This window comes from Oncorhynchus kisutch, linkage group LG5, assembly GCF_002021735.2.
Source record: "Oncorhynchus kisutch isolate 150728-3 linkage group LG5, Okis_V2, whole genome shotgun sequence".
NCBI classification, from domain to species: Eukaryota; Metazoa; Chordata; class Actinopteri; order Salmoniformes; family Salmonidae; genus Oncorhynchus; species Oncorhynchus kisutch.
This window is the reverse complement of record NC_034178.2, coordinates 26,378,571-26,391,791: the sequence shown is the minus strand read 5'-3', so window position 1 is coordinate 26,391,791 and position 13,221 is coordinate 26,378,571.

Here is a 13,221-nt window from a genome sequence, read left to right as displayed (position 1 = left end):
CTCCTTTCGAAACTGAAGTCACAGTGACTCTACAAGATGGAAAGCACAGAATCCAAGCATATTATACAAAATGATACATACACATTCAAAGGTCTGTATATAACACACCCTCCCTGCATGTCTGCACACTAAAATAAATGCAGGACAAATCCATACACATCAACTGAACAGACAAATGAATGGATGCAGTAGCCTCCCTGCAGCCTTGTATTACACACAGTATACCGCACAAACATCATAAGAGGCCAAATTAGTCAAAAAACGAACCCAAAAAAAACCAAATTCCTCTGCCACCGCAGGACATATTTAACCAAAATTGAAAGCACACATACTACCTAAAATAATTCAACACATATTGGTCCCTCAGCAGCCGACCACTGTCGTCATCAGGGAAGATTGCCGGATTGTCCCAGTCCATGGCTGGTGGCACTCTGGGGGCCCTCTCCTTCCTCAGGCAGGCCACATTGTGGAGGACAGCACAAGCCACAGTAATATCACATGCCCTAACAGGGCTGACCCTTAATTTGTGAAGGCAGTGAAAGCGTGCCTTCAGGAGGCCAAAGGTCATTTCAACTCTGGCCCTGGTCCTGGCATGGGCATGGTTGTAGGCCTGCTGTGCTTCCTGGGGGTCTGTGAAAGGTGTCAGGAGAAAAGGCTGGCAGCCATACCCCCTGTCTCCCAGCAACACACCAGAGAATTCACCTGTCAACACAAAATCTCATCATTACTACCTCATAAACAGTGATATTCTTGACACAGCCATGATGGTTATAAATAGGGGTTGTGTGGCTTACCTTGTGATAGATTTCAGAGGCCCGAAAGATTCTGGAGTCATGGACTGAGCCAGGCCATTTTGCCACAACATTGCTGATCACACAGTCAGCATTGCAGACCATCTGAAATCATAAGATGAGGACTATTACACCAATCAATGCACATCACTGGCAATGCAGAGTGTTCGTCAATGGACAATATCAAAAAGTTATGTTCACCTGAACATTAATGCTGTGAAAGGATTTCCTATTCACAAAATCGGCCTCATGGGCACCTGAGGGGGCTTTTATCCTTATGTGTGTGCAGTCCACTGCACCAATGACATTGGGGAAACCTGTCACACAAAGTAATGAGTATCCTACTATGTGTTAACAGTTGTCCTGTAATTTGTAGATCCTCTTACCTGCAATCCTATAGAACTCCTCTTTGATGTCACAGAGTCTTCTGTGGCCAGGGAAGGAGATGAAGACATTTGCTAATGCTTTGATAGCCAGACACACACTCCTTATTGTGCGGCAAATTGTGGCCTTGTTCAGCTGTTCTGCATCCCCCACTGAGTACAGGAAGGCTCCACTAGCAAAAAAGCGCAAGGCCACACAAACCATTTGCTCCACACTCAGTGCATGGCTCCGTGCAGTGCGGTGCTTAATCCTGGGACCCAGTAGTCTGCATAGATACCTGATGCCATCTGCAGAAAACCTGTATCTTTCATATAGATGGTCATCAGGGAAGGCCAGTGGGTCCAACCGGTCCCTGAAGACCCTTTCTCGCCTGAAGGCTCTCCTCAGCACAAGTGCTTCTTCATCCACCACATCTCGCACGAATGGGCATGCCATTGTCAGAGCAGAAAGGAACACACAATTTTGGGCCTTCATATAAGCTAGTGGCCACACCTGGTGCTGGGGGGGTGGGCAAAAGAGGGCGATGCCTTATAACGATGACTTGGTTGTACTGATTGCTGGGAAAATAAAAAAAACCTTAGAAAGATGCCACCGTCCTGTGTGCTCACAATAAGAGCTCATATGTCATGGCTCACTTGGCTCACTTGACTTTACGAGAATATACCTAATTCTTCTTGGAGCTGGGGGAGGAAAGAAAAATAATGATTAATACATTTGTGTTACAGTTAGCATACAGTGTACATTGAAGGCATATCTCACCTCCCTCTCAAGTTTTTTTATTTCAAGGTCCAGTTTCCTAATTGTCCTCTTTTTTATTTCGAACTCCAGTGCAAGATTTTCCATCTTTTTCTTCTTGTACTGAATGTCTATGTCTGCCAGTTCTATTTGGCGCCGGAGGTGGTTGCCATACAACTTTCTGATAGCTTGTGAGCTCTGTGAACACAATACAATTAGCGCAGCTGGAATTTGGCAGGATGTGGTGTCCTTTTATTAATACGCACTATGTTGCCAGGCTGGTTTTCCCACTGTATAGCATCTGGGTCCTGTAAAAGAAATTCGATTTTTTGATTTTGATGAGGACTCCTCACCATTGTAGAGTAAATAGTACTTTCACAGTCTTAACATGATACCTCATGCCTTCTGGAATCCAGAGAGATGGTCTCCTCCTCATCATCATCTCCATCATGTGCTGTTGCTGCTGCACTGGGGCCTTCACCCTATCACATTTAATCGGATTCATATTGAAGCTAGTAGACAAGACATGCCAGGCCTACAGTATGCCTTTGCTGGAGTACTCACTGGATCAGCATCGTCTGGTGCTTGTGCTGGTGGCTCTAACAGGAACACAGTGCTGCCAGACACTGCAAGGCAATAGGTAAACCAAAGTCAGACAGTCCAAATTGATTCAATATGAATGTGGTTGTATCCCATGTAGAGATGGAAGGACATACCTTGAATGAAGCGGGTGGCATCTTGGGAGGAACCTATGCTCGTCTCTTTCCCCCCAGGGATCCCCTCTAAGACGGGCCTGCCTTTATTTAGCTCCAAGGCCATGTCCTCTGCTGGGGTAAGGTCAGCCTTTGGTGACCCACCACCCGTGCCTTGTCTGTGGGTATTCTTTTTCACTGCTAAAACAGTACAGACAATGTGTGAGCAGGCACCTTCTGGGTACAATATATGCTTGTGCTTTGTTAAATATTAGTCAGGGACCATACCATTCTGCAGAATGTTCTTGTATTTTGACCTGCTGCCATGTCCGTTTTGGCCCGTTCATGTTTAATCTACACACACACACACACACACACACACACACACACACACACACACACACACACACACACACACACACACACACACACACACACACACACACACATTTAATGGAGTCACACTGCAAAAAATTACTTGGTATTTTTGTCTTGTTTTCAGTAAAAATATCAAAAAATGTATCATAGCTTTATACAGTGTGATGGAGTTACTTTACACAATTTCACTCATATCTGCAGTGCATTTCAAAAAAAAATTGACCGTTTCATAATTACAGTACAACTGCATTTTGTAGATGTGAATTAAATATTTGAATTGTAATTGTGATGTTTCAGCGGAGCGGTGAGTGTGTAATTGTGCACTATTTACGCATTCAGGCGGTCTGCAATACTTTGCCACGCTTTTTCTCTTTGCTTTATCACTGTGGCGGTGTTGCCTTTCTTCTTAATTATATCTTTTACCTCCTCGTATGCCTCCATGAGGATTTGTGCTTCCGACCGGGAAAAGTACGCGGCTCTAGTTGCCATGGTAAATCAGTTAATCTGTGATCTGTGGCGGGGTCTATTTGAGTGAGCCGTGAGCGCGCACCTATCCAGGATTGGTTTCACCTGGCTTAATGAATCCGTGTCTGCTCATCCTGGCTTGGTCTTTGTGCAACCAATTAAGCCTGGACGCACATGTTTTGGCTTCATTGAGCTCAGCTGAGTCATTTATCCCGGATGTCTTAATTCTACTTTTGTGCAACAGGCCCCAGGGCCTAATTAAGAAGAAAGGCAACACCGCCACAGTGATAAAGCAAAGAGAAAAAGCGTATTGCAGACCGCCTGAATGCGTAAGTAGTGCACAATTACACACTCACCGCTCCGCTGAAACATCACAATTACAATTCAAATATTTAATTCACATCTCCAAAAATGCAGTTGTACTGTAATTATGAAACGGTTAAATTTTTTATTGAAATGCACTGCAGATATGAGTGAAATTGTGTAAAGTAACTCCATCACACTGTATAAAGCTATGATACATTTTTTGATATTTTTACTGAAAACAAGACAAAAATACCAAGTAATTTTTTTGCAGTGTGACTCCATTAAATGTGTGTGTGTGTGTGTGTGTGTGTGTGTGTGTGTGTGTGTGTGTGTGTGTGTGTAGATTAAACATGAACGGGCCAAAACGGACATGGCAGCAGGTCAAAATCAAATACAAGAACATTCTGCAGAATGGTATGGTCCCTGACTAATATTTAACAAAGCACAAGCATATATTGTACCCAGAAGGTGCCTGCTCACACATTGTCTGTACTGTTTTAGCAGTGAAAAAGAATACCCACAGACAAGGCATGGGTGGTGGGTCACCAAAGGCTGACCTTACCCCAGCAGAGGACATGGCCTTGGAGCTAAATAAAGGCAGGCCCGTCTTAGAGGGGATCCCTGGGGGGAAAGAGATGAGCATAGGTTCCTCCCAAGATGCCACCCGCTTCATTCAAGGTATGTCCTTCCATCTCTACATGGGATACAACCACATTCATATTGAATCAATTTGGACTGTCTGACTTTGGTTTACCTATTGCCTTGCAGTGTCTGGCAGCACTGTGTTCCTGTTAGAGCCACCAGCACAAGCACCAGACGATGCTGATCCAGTGAGTACTCCATCAAAGGCATACTGTAGGCCTGGCATGTCTTGTCTACTAGCTTCAATATGAATCCGATTAAATGTGATAGGGTGAAGGCCCCAGTGCAGCAGCAACAGCACATGATGGAGACGATGATGAGGAGGAGACCATCTCTCTGGATTCCAGAAGGCATGAGGTATCATGTTAAGACTGTGAAAGTACTATTTACTCTACAATGGTGAGGAGTCCTCATCAAAATCAAAAAATCTAATTTCTTTTACAGGACCCAGATGCTATACAGTGGGAAAACCAGCCTGGCAACATAGTGCGTATTAATAAAAGGACACCACATCCTGCCAAATTCCAGCTGCGCTAATTGTATTGTGTTCACAGAGCTCACAAGCTATCAGAAAGTTGTATGGCAACCACCTCCGGCGCCAAATAGAACTGGCAGACATAGACATTCAGTACAAGAAGAAAAAGATGGAAAATCTTGCACTGGAGTTCGAAATAAAAAAGAGGACAATTAGGAAACTGGACCTTGAAATAAAAAAACTTGAGAGGGAGGTGAGATATGCCTTCAATGTACACTGTATGCTAACTGTAACACATGTATTAATCATTATTTTTCTTTCCTCCCCCAGCTCCAAGAAGATGACACAGCTCAAAATAAAAATTAGGTATATTCTCGTAAAGTCAAGTGAGCCATGACATATGAGCTCTTATTGTGAGCACACAGGACGGTGGCATCTTTCTAAGGTTTTTTTTATTTTCCCAGCAATCAGTACAACCAAGTCATCGTTATAAGGCATCGCCCTCTTTTGCCCACCCCCCCAGCACCAGGTGTGGCCACTAGCTTATATGAAGGCCCAAAATTGTGTGTTCCTTTCTGCTCTGACAATGGCATGCCCATTCGTGCGAGATGTGGTGGATGAAGAAGCACTTGTGCTGAGGAGAGCCTTCAGGCGAGAAAGGGTCTTCAGGGACCGGTTGGACCCACTGGCCTTCCCTGATGACCATCTATATGAAAGATACAGGTTTTCTGCAGATGGCATCAGGTATCTATGCAGACTACTGGGTCCCAGGATTAAGCACCGCACTGCACGGAGCCATGCACTGAGTGTGGAGCAAATGGTTTGTGTGGCCTTGCGCTTTTTTGCTAGTGGAGCCTTCCTGTACTCAGTGGGGGATGCAGAACAGCTGAACAAGGCCACAATTTGCCGCACAATAAGGAGTGTGTGTCTGGCTATCAAAGCATTAGCAAATGTCTTCATCTCCTTCCCTGGCCACAGAAGACTCTGTGACATCAAAGAGGAGTTCTATAGGATTGCAGGTAAGAGGATCTACAAATTACAGGACAACTGTTAACACATAGTAGGATACTCATTACTTTGTGTGACAGGTTTCCCCAATGTCATTGGTGCAGTGGACTGCACACACATAAGGATAAAAGCCCCCTCAGGTGCCCATGAGGCCGATTTTGTGAATAGGAAATCCTTTCACAGCATTAATGTTCAGGTGAACATAACTTTTTGATATTGTCCATTGACGAACACTCTGCATTGCCAGTGATGTGCATTGATTGGTGTAATAGTCCTCATCTTATGATTTCAGATGGTCTGCAATGCTGACTGTGTGATCAGCAATGTTGTGGCAAAATGGCCTGGCTCAGTCCATGACTCCAGAATCTTTCGGGCCTCTGAAATCTATCACAAGGTAAGCCACACAACCCCTATTTATAACCATCATGGCTGTGTCAAGAATATCACTGTTTATGAGGTAGTAATGATGAGATTTTGTGTTGACAGGTGAATTCTCTGGTGTGTTGCTGGGAGACAGGGGGTATGGCTGCCAGCCTTTTCTCCTGACACCTTTCACAGACCCCCAGGAAGCACAGCAGGCCTACAACCATGCCCATGCCAGGACCAGGGCCAGAGTTGAAATGACCTTTGGCCTCCTGAAGGCACGCTTTCACTGCCTTCACAAATTAAGGGTCAGCCCTGTTAGGGCATGTGATATTACTGTGGCTTGTGCTGTCCTCCACAATGTGGCCTGCCTGAGGAAGGAGAGGGCCCCCAGAGTGCCACCAGCCATGGACTGGGACAATCCGGCAATCTTCCCTGATGACGACAGTGGTCGGCTGCTGAGGGACCAATATGTGTTGAATTATTTTAGGTAGTATGTGTGCTTTCAATTTTGGTTAAATATGTCCTGCGGTGGCAGAGGAATTTGGTTTTTTTTGGGTTCGTTTTTTGACTAATTTGGCCTCTTATGATGTTTGTGCGGTATACTGTGTGTAATACAAGGCTGCAGGGAGGCTACTGCATCCATTCATTTGTCTGTTCAGTTGATGTGTATGGATTTGTCCTGCATTTATTTTAGTGTGCAGACATGCAGGGAGGGTGTGTTATATACAGACCTTTGAATGTGTATGTATCATTTTGTATAATATGCTTGGATTCTGTGCTTTCCATCTTGTAGAGTCACTGTGACTTCAGTTTCGAAAGGAGCTGATGGTTTACCTGCTTTGTTTTGTCCTTATTCAATAAAGGAACATAATGTTACACATTGTGTTTTTATATTCATATGGAATGTGTATTTGTTTATATGACAGAGTACTAGGGCCACACTGAAGAAAAAGGATAAAGTCATAAATTTATGAGGCTGGTTCTTCCTGCAGAAAAGCTACATATTGTTTTTACAGTTTTGATACTTATGACAATGTGATACTTAATATTCTGGCACATCAGCATGTCTTTGTTTATGAAACCATACTGAAGTACAATTTCACGAAATGCCCCACATCTGTCATTTTAACAACTGTCCTCCTTTAAAACAACTGGTTACAATATTATGACTTGTGTTTTTTTCCCCTCTGTGGCCCTAATATTCTATCATTTTATATATAGCCTTAGTCTATGGGAAACTGTAAATTATCTAATGATAGCAACATCTAAAAATCATTTTTTATCCAAAATCATTGAAATTAATGATCACAAACGTTTAAATAATAACAGTGGGTCTAGTTATGTGATAATGTATAGTGAGCAGTGAAATAACTATTGGTTTCCATTTGTGGTGACTGCTGACTGACATTAGGGATGAGATTAAATAGATCCTGGAATTTAGCCTGGTCTGGAGCAGGCTAGCTCCACAGAATAAATCTCCATGGTAATTTATACCATAACATATCCTCCTGCCCCCTATCCATCTTTAGTGCAACCGGATTACGGATCAATTGAGCCAGGATCACCAAGATATCCTGGCTTAATCCCTTATCCTAGTTTTGTGCAACAGGCCCCTGGTCTTAAGTATTTTGTGTTTTTCTTCATGTACTGTTTACTCCATGTGTAACTCTTTGTTGTCTGCTCACACTGCTATGCTTTATCTTGGCCAGGTCGCAGTTGCAAATGAGAACTTGTTCTCAACTAGCCTACCTGGTTAAATAAAGGTGAAATAAAAAAATAAAATAAAAAATGTATTGGGTCAGGCCAGGGTGTGGCATGGGGTTTTTGTATTGTGGTGTGTTTTGTTTTGGTGTGTATGTATCGGGATTGTAGCTAATGGGGTTATCTAGCAAAGTCTATGGCTGTCTGGAGTGGTTCTCAATCAGAGGCAGGTGTTTATCGTTGTCTCTGATTGGGAACCATATTTAGGCAGCCATATTCTTTGAGTTTGTGTGGGTGATTGTCCTTAGTGTCCTTGTTCCTATCTTTGTTAGTTTTCACAAGTATAGGCTGTTTCGATTTTCGTTTCGTTATTTACATTCTTTGTTTTGTAGTGTTTGTGTTACTTCGTGTTTACGTTTTTTCATTAAACATGGATCGCAATCTACACGCTGCATTTTGGTCCGACTCTCCTTCACAACTAGAAAGCCGTAACACAAATATACAGTGCCTTGCGAAGGTATTCGGCCCCCTTGAACTTTGCGACCTTTTGCCACATTTCAGGCTTCAAACATAAAGATATAAAACTGTATTTTTTGTGAAGAATCAACAACAAGTGGGACACAATCATGAAGTGGAACGACATTTATTGGATATTTCAAACTTTTTTAACAAATCAAAAACTGAAAAATTGGGCATGCAAAATTATTCAGCCCCTTTACTTTCAGTGCAGCAAACTCTCTCCAGAAGTTCAGTGAGGATCTCTGAATGATCCAATGTTGACCTAAATGACTAATGATGATAAATACAATCCACCTGTGTGTAATCAAGTCTCCGTATAAATGCACCTGCACTGTGATAGTCTCAGAGGTCCGTTAAAAGCGCAGAGAGCATCATGAAGAACAAGGAACACACCAGGCAGGTCCGAGATACTGTTGTGAAGAAGTTTAAGGCCGGATTTGGATACAAAAAGATTTCCCAAGCTTTAAACATCCCAAGGAGCACTGTGCAAGCGATAATATTGAAATGGAAGGAGTATCAGACCACTGCAAATCTACCAAGACCTGGCAGTCCCTCTAAACTTTCAGCTCATACAAGGAGAAGACTGATCAGAGATGCAGCCAAGAGGCCCATGATCACTCTGGATGAACTGCAGAGATCTACAGCTGAGGTGGGAGACTCTGTCCATAGGACAACAATCAGTCGTATATTGCACAAATCTGGCCTTTATGGAAGAGTGGCAAGAAAGCCATTTCTTAAAGATATCCATAAAAAGTGTCGTTTAAAGTTTGCCACAAGCCACCTGGGAGACACACCAAACATGTGGAAGAAGGTGCTCTGGTCAGATGAAACCAAAATTGAACTTTTTGGCAACAATGCAAAACGTTATGTTTGGCGTAAAAGCAACACAGCTCATCGCCCTGAACACACCATCCCCACTGTCAAACATGGTGGTGGCAGCATCATGGTTTGGGCCTGCTTTTCTTCAGCAGGGATAGGGAAGATGGTTAAAATTGATGGGAAGGTGGATGGAGCCAAATACAGGACCATTCTGGAAGAGAACCTGATGGAGTCTGCAAAAGACCTGAGACTGGGACGGAGATTTGTCTTCCAACAAGACAATGATCCAAAACATAAAGCAAAATCTACAATGGAATGGTTCAAAAAGAAACATATCCAGGTGTTAGAATGGCCAAGTCAAAGTCCAGACCTGAATCCAATCGAATCTGTGGAAAGAACTGAAAACTGCTGTTCACAAATGCTCTCCATCCAACCTCACTGAGCTCGAGCTGTTTTGCAAGGAGGAATGGGAAAAACAATTCAGTCTCTCGATGTGCAAAACTGATAGAGACATACCCCAAGCGACTTACAGCTGTAATCGCAGCAAAAGGTGGCGCTACGAAGTATTAACTTAAGGGGGCTGAATAATTTTTGTCAAGAACAAGAAAAGAAACCGTTACTTTTACTAGTACATTGTAAATAAAATATTCTTAATAATGATAGGTTAATTTTATTTTCATTTTTTTATGTACCTAATGTTCTAATATTTCTTTAGGGCCCCTGTCAGTCATAGGCCCTTAGAGTCCGGAACCAATACACGCAGTCAGTCAGGAAAGCTAAGGCCAGCTTCTTCAGGCAGAAGTTTGCATCCTGTAGCTCCAACTCCAAAAAGTTCTGGGACACTGTGAAGTCCATGGAGAACAAGAGCACCTCCTCCCAGCTGCCCACTGCACTGAGGCTAGGTAACACGGTCACCACTGATAAATCCATGATTATCGAAATCTTCAATAAGCATTTCTCAACGGCTGGCCATGCCTTCCGCCTGGCTACTTCAACCTCGGCCAACAGCTCCGCCCCCCCCGCAGCTCCTCGCCCAAGCCTCTCCAGGTTCTCCTTTACCCAAATCCAGATAGCAGATGTTCTGAAAGAGCTGCAAAACCTGGACCCGTACAAATCAGCTGGGCTTGACAATCTGGACCCTCTATTTCTGAAACTATCTGCCACCATTGTCGCAACCCCTATTACCAGCCTGTTCAACCTCTCTTTCATCTCGTCTGAGATCCCCAAGGATTGGAAAGCTGCCGCAGTCATCCCCCTCTTCAAAGGGGGAGACACCCTGGACCCAAACTGTTACAGACCTATATCCATCCTGCCCTGCCTATCTAAGGTCTTCGAAAGCCAAGTCAACAAACAGGTCACTGACCATCTCGAATCGCACCGTACCTTCTTCGCTGTGCAATCTGGTTTCCGAGCCGGTCATGGGTGCACCTCAGCCACACTCAAGGTACTAAACGATATCATAACCGCCATCGATAAAAGACAGTACTGTGCAGCCGTCTTCATCGACCTTGCCAAGGCTTTCGACTCTGTCAATCACCATATTCTTATCGGCAGACTCAGTAGCCTCGGTTTTTCGGATGACTGCCTTGCCTGGTTCACCAATTACTTTGCAGACAGAGTTCAGTGTGTCAAATCGGAGGGCATGCTGTCCGGTCCTCTGGCAGTCTCTATGGGGGTGCCACAGGGTTCAATTCTCGGGCCGACTCTTTTCTGTGTATATCAATGATGTTGCTCTTGCTGCGGGCGATTCCCTGATCCACCTCTACGCAGACGACACCATTCTATATACTTTCGGCCCGTCTTTGGACACTGTGCTATCTAACCTCCAAACAAGCTTCAATGCCATACAACACTCCTTCCGTGGCCTCCAACTGCTCTTAAACGCTAGTAAAACCAAATGCATGCTTTTCAACCGGTCGCTGCCTGCACCTGCATGCCCGACTAGCATCACCACCCTGGATGGTTCCGACCTAGAATATGTGGACGTCTATAAGTACCTAGGTGTCTGGCTAGACTGCAAACTCTCCTTCCAGACTCATATCAAACATCTCCAATCGAAAATCAAATCAAGAGTCGGCTTTTTATTCCGCAACAAAGCCTCCTTCACTCATGCCGCCAAGCTTACCCTAGTAAAACTGACTATCCTACCAATCCTCGACTTCGGCGATGTCATCTACAAAATGGCTTCCAACACTCTACTCAGCAAACTGGATGCAGTCTATCACAGTGCCATCCGTTTTGTCACTAAAGCACCTTATACCACCCACCACTGCGACTTGTATGCTCTAGTCGGCTGGCCCTCGCTACATATTCGTCGCCAGACCCACTGGCTCCAGGTCATCTACAAGTCTATGCTAGGTAAAGCTCCGCCTTATCTCAGCTCACTGGTCACGATGGCAACACCCATCCGTAGCACGCTCTCCAGCAGGTGTATCTCACTGATCATCCCTAAAGCCAACACCTCATTTGGCCGCCTTTCGTTCCAGTACTCTGCTGCCTGTGACTGGAACAAATTGCAAAAATCGCTGAAGTTGGAGACTTTTATCTCCCTCACCAACTTCAAACATCAGCTATCTGAGCAGCTAACCGATCGCTGCAGCTGTACATAGTCTATTGGTAAATAGCCCACCCTTTTCACCTACCTCATCCCCATACTGTTTTTATTTATTTACTTTTCTGCTCTTCTGCACACCAATATCTCTACCTGTACATGACCATCTGATCATTTCTCACTCGTGTTAATCTGCAAAATTGTAATTATTTGCCTACCTCCTCATGCCTTTTGCACACATTGTATATAGACCCCCCCTTTGTTTTCTACTGTGTTATTGACTTGTTAATTGTTTACTCCATGTGTAACTCTTTGTTGTATGCTCACACTGCTATGCTTTATCTTGGCCAGGTCGCAGTTGCAAATGAGAACTTGTTCTCAACTAGCCTACCTGGTTAAATAAAGGTGAAATAAAATTAAAAAAAGACCCGTCCTAACCTCACCCCCCCCACATGGTGCCCCTGTGTACTATGCCAATTGGCACTGCCCTTTCTCTCGGTTCTTGAGATCATTTGATCTTAACAAACCGTGCCTTCCCCATGTTGATAAAATCTAGCCGATAATGTTGGTTAACATATTTGTCAAACATGACTAGCCTATATCTTTGTAATTAAAAGTCTCATTTTAAAGTTTGGCTCATATCAGCATCGCAGTCTCATCATAGTAGAGCTACATTTTATACTTATTCAAGTCACGAGTGTGTCCCGAAGTTGAAGGGTTTATTCATCCCCTTGCCAATGGAACAAGTTGGTGGTGGCAAGGGGTTCGTTTGGGATTCAACAAAAGTCTGCTGGCAGACTTGAACCGACAGCCTGTTTGGGAGAGGGCGACAAACAATGACTTATTAGATTGGTATATGAGAAGCTACATCTCTGCTGTAGCTTGATCAGTAGGCCTACCTTTAATCACTTTCTTGTTCTGCTCTCTTCCATTAGTCCACTGGGCCTTATTTCGCCTCCCTTTTGCTCTGTCTTGACTCAGCCGGAGCCAATTTAACAGGTTTCTCTACATCAGCCTCTGTCATTTCTAACAGAGCTGCATTTCTAAGAACTGACACTAGAAGGGAAAATATTAAGCAAAAAAGTATCGGTACATTTCGATTCAACAAGAGTGGTGATACATCCCAATTCTCCACACTTTTCCACTCCTTTTCATGGGTTTTAAAGGCATTTAATATGTGTGGGTATTGGCTGGAGGGATTGATTGATTTAATTAACAATTAAAAAAGTACAAGGCTGCTCCAGCCAGAGACAACCGAACATGCACAGCAAAATTGAGGATAAGGCAAGGTGGAATATACCACATTTGTTGTGGTTGTTAGAACAGTGGGTGCTGTGGGTGGACTCTCTCTGTTGTCTTTACACTAGCTGATTTCTAAGAGCTTCTGTA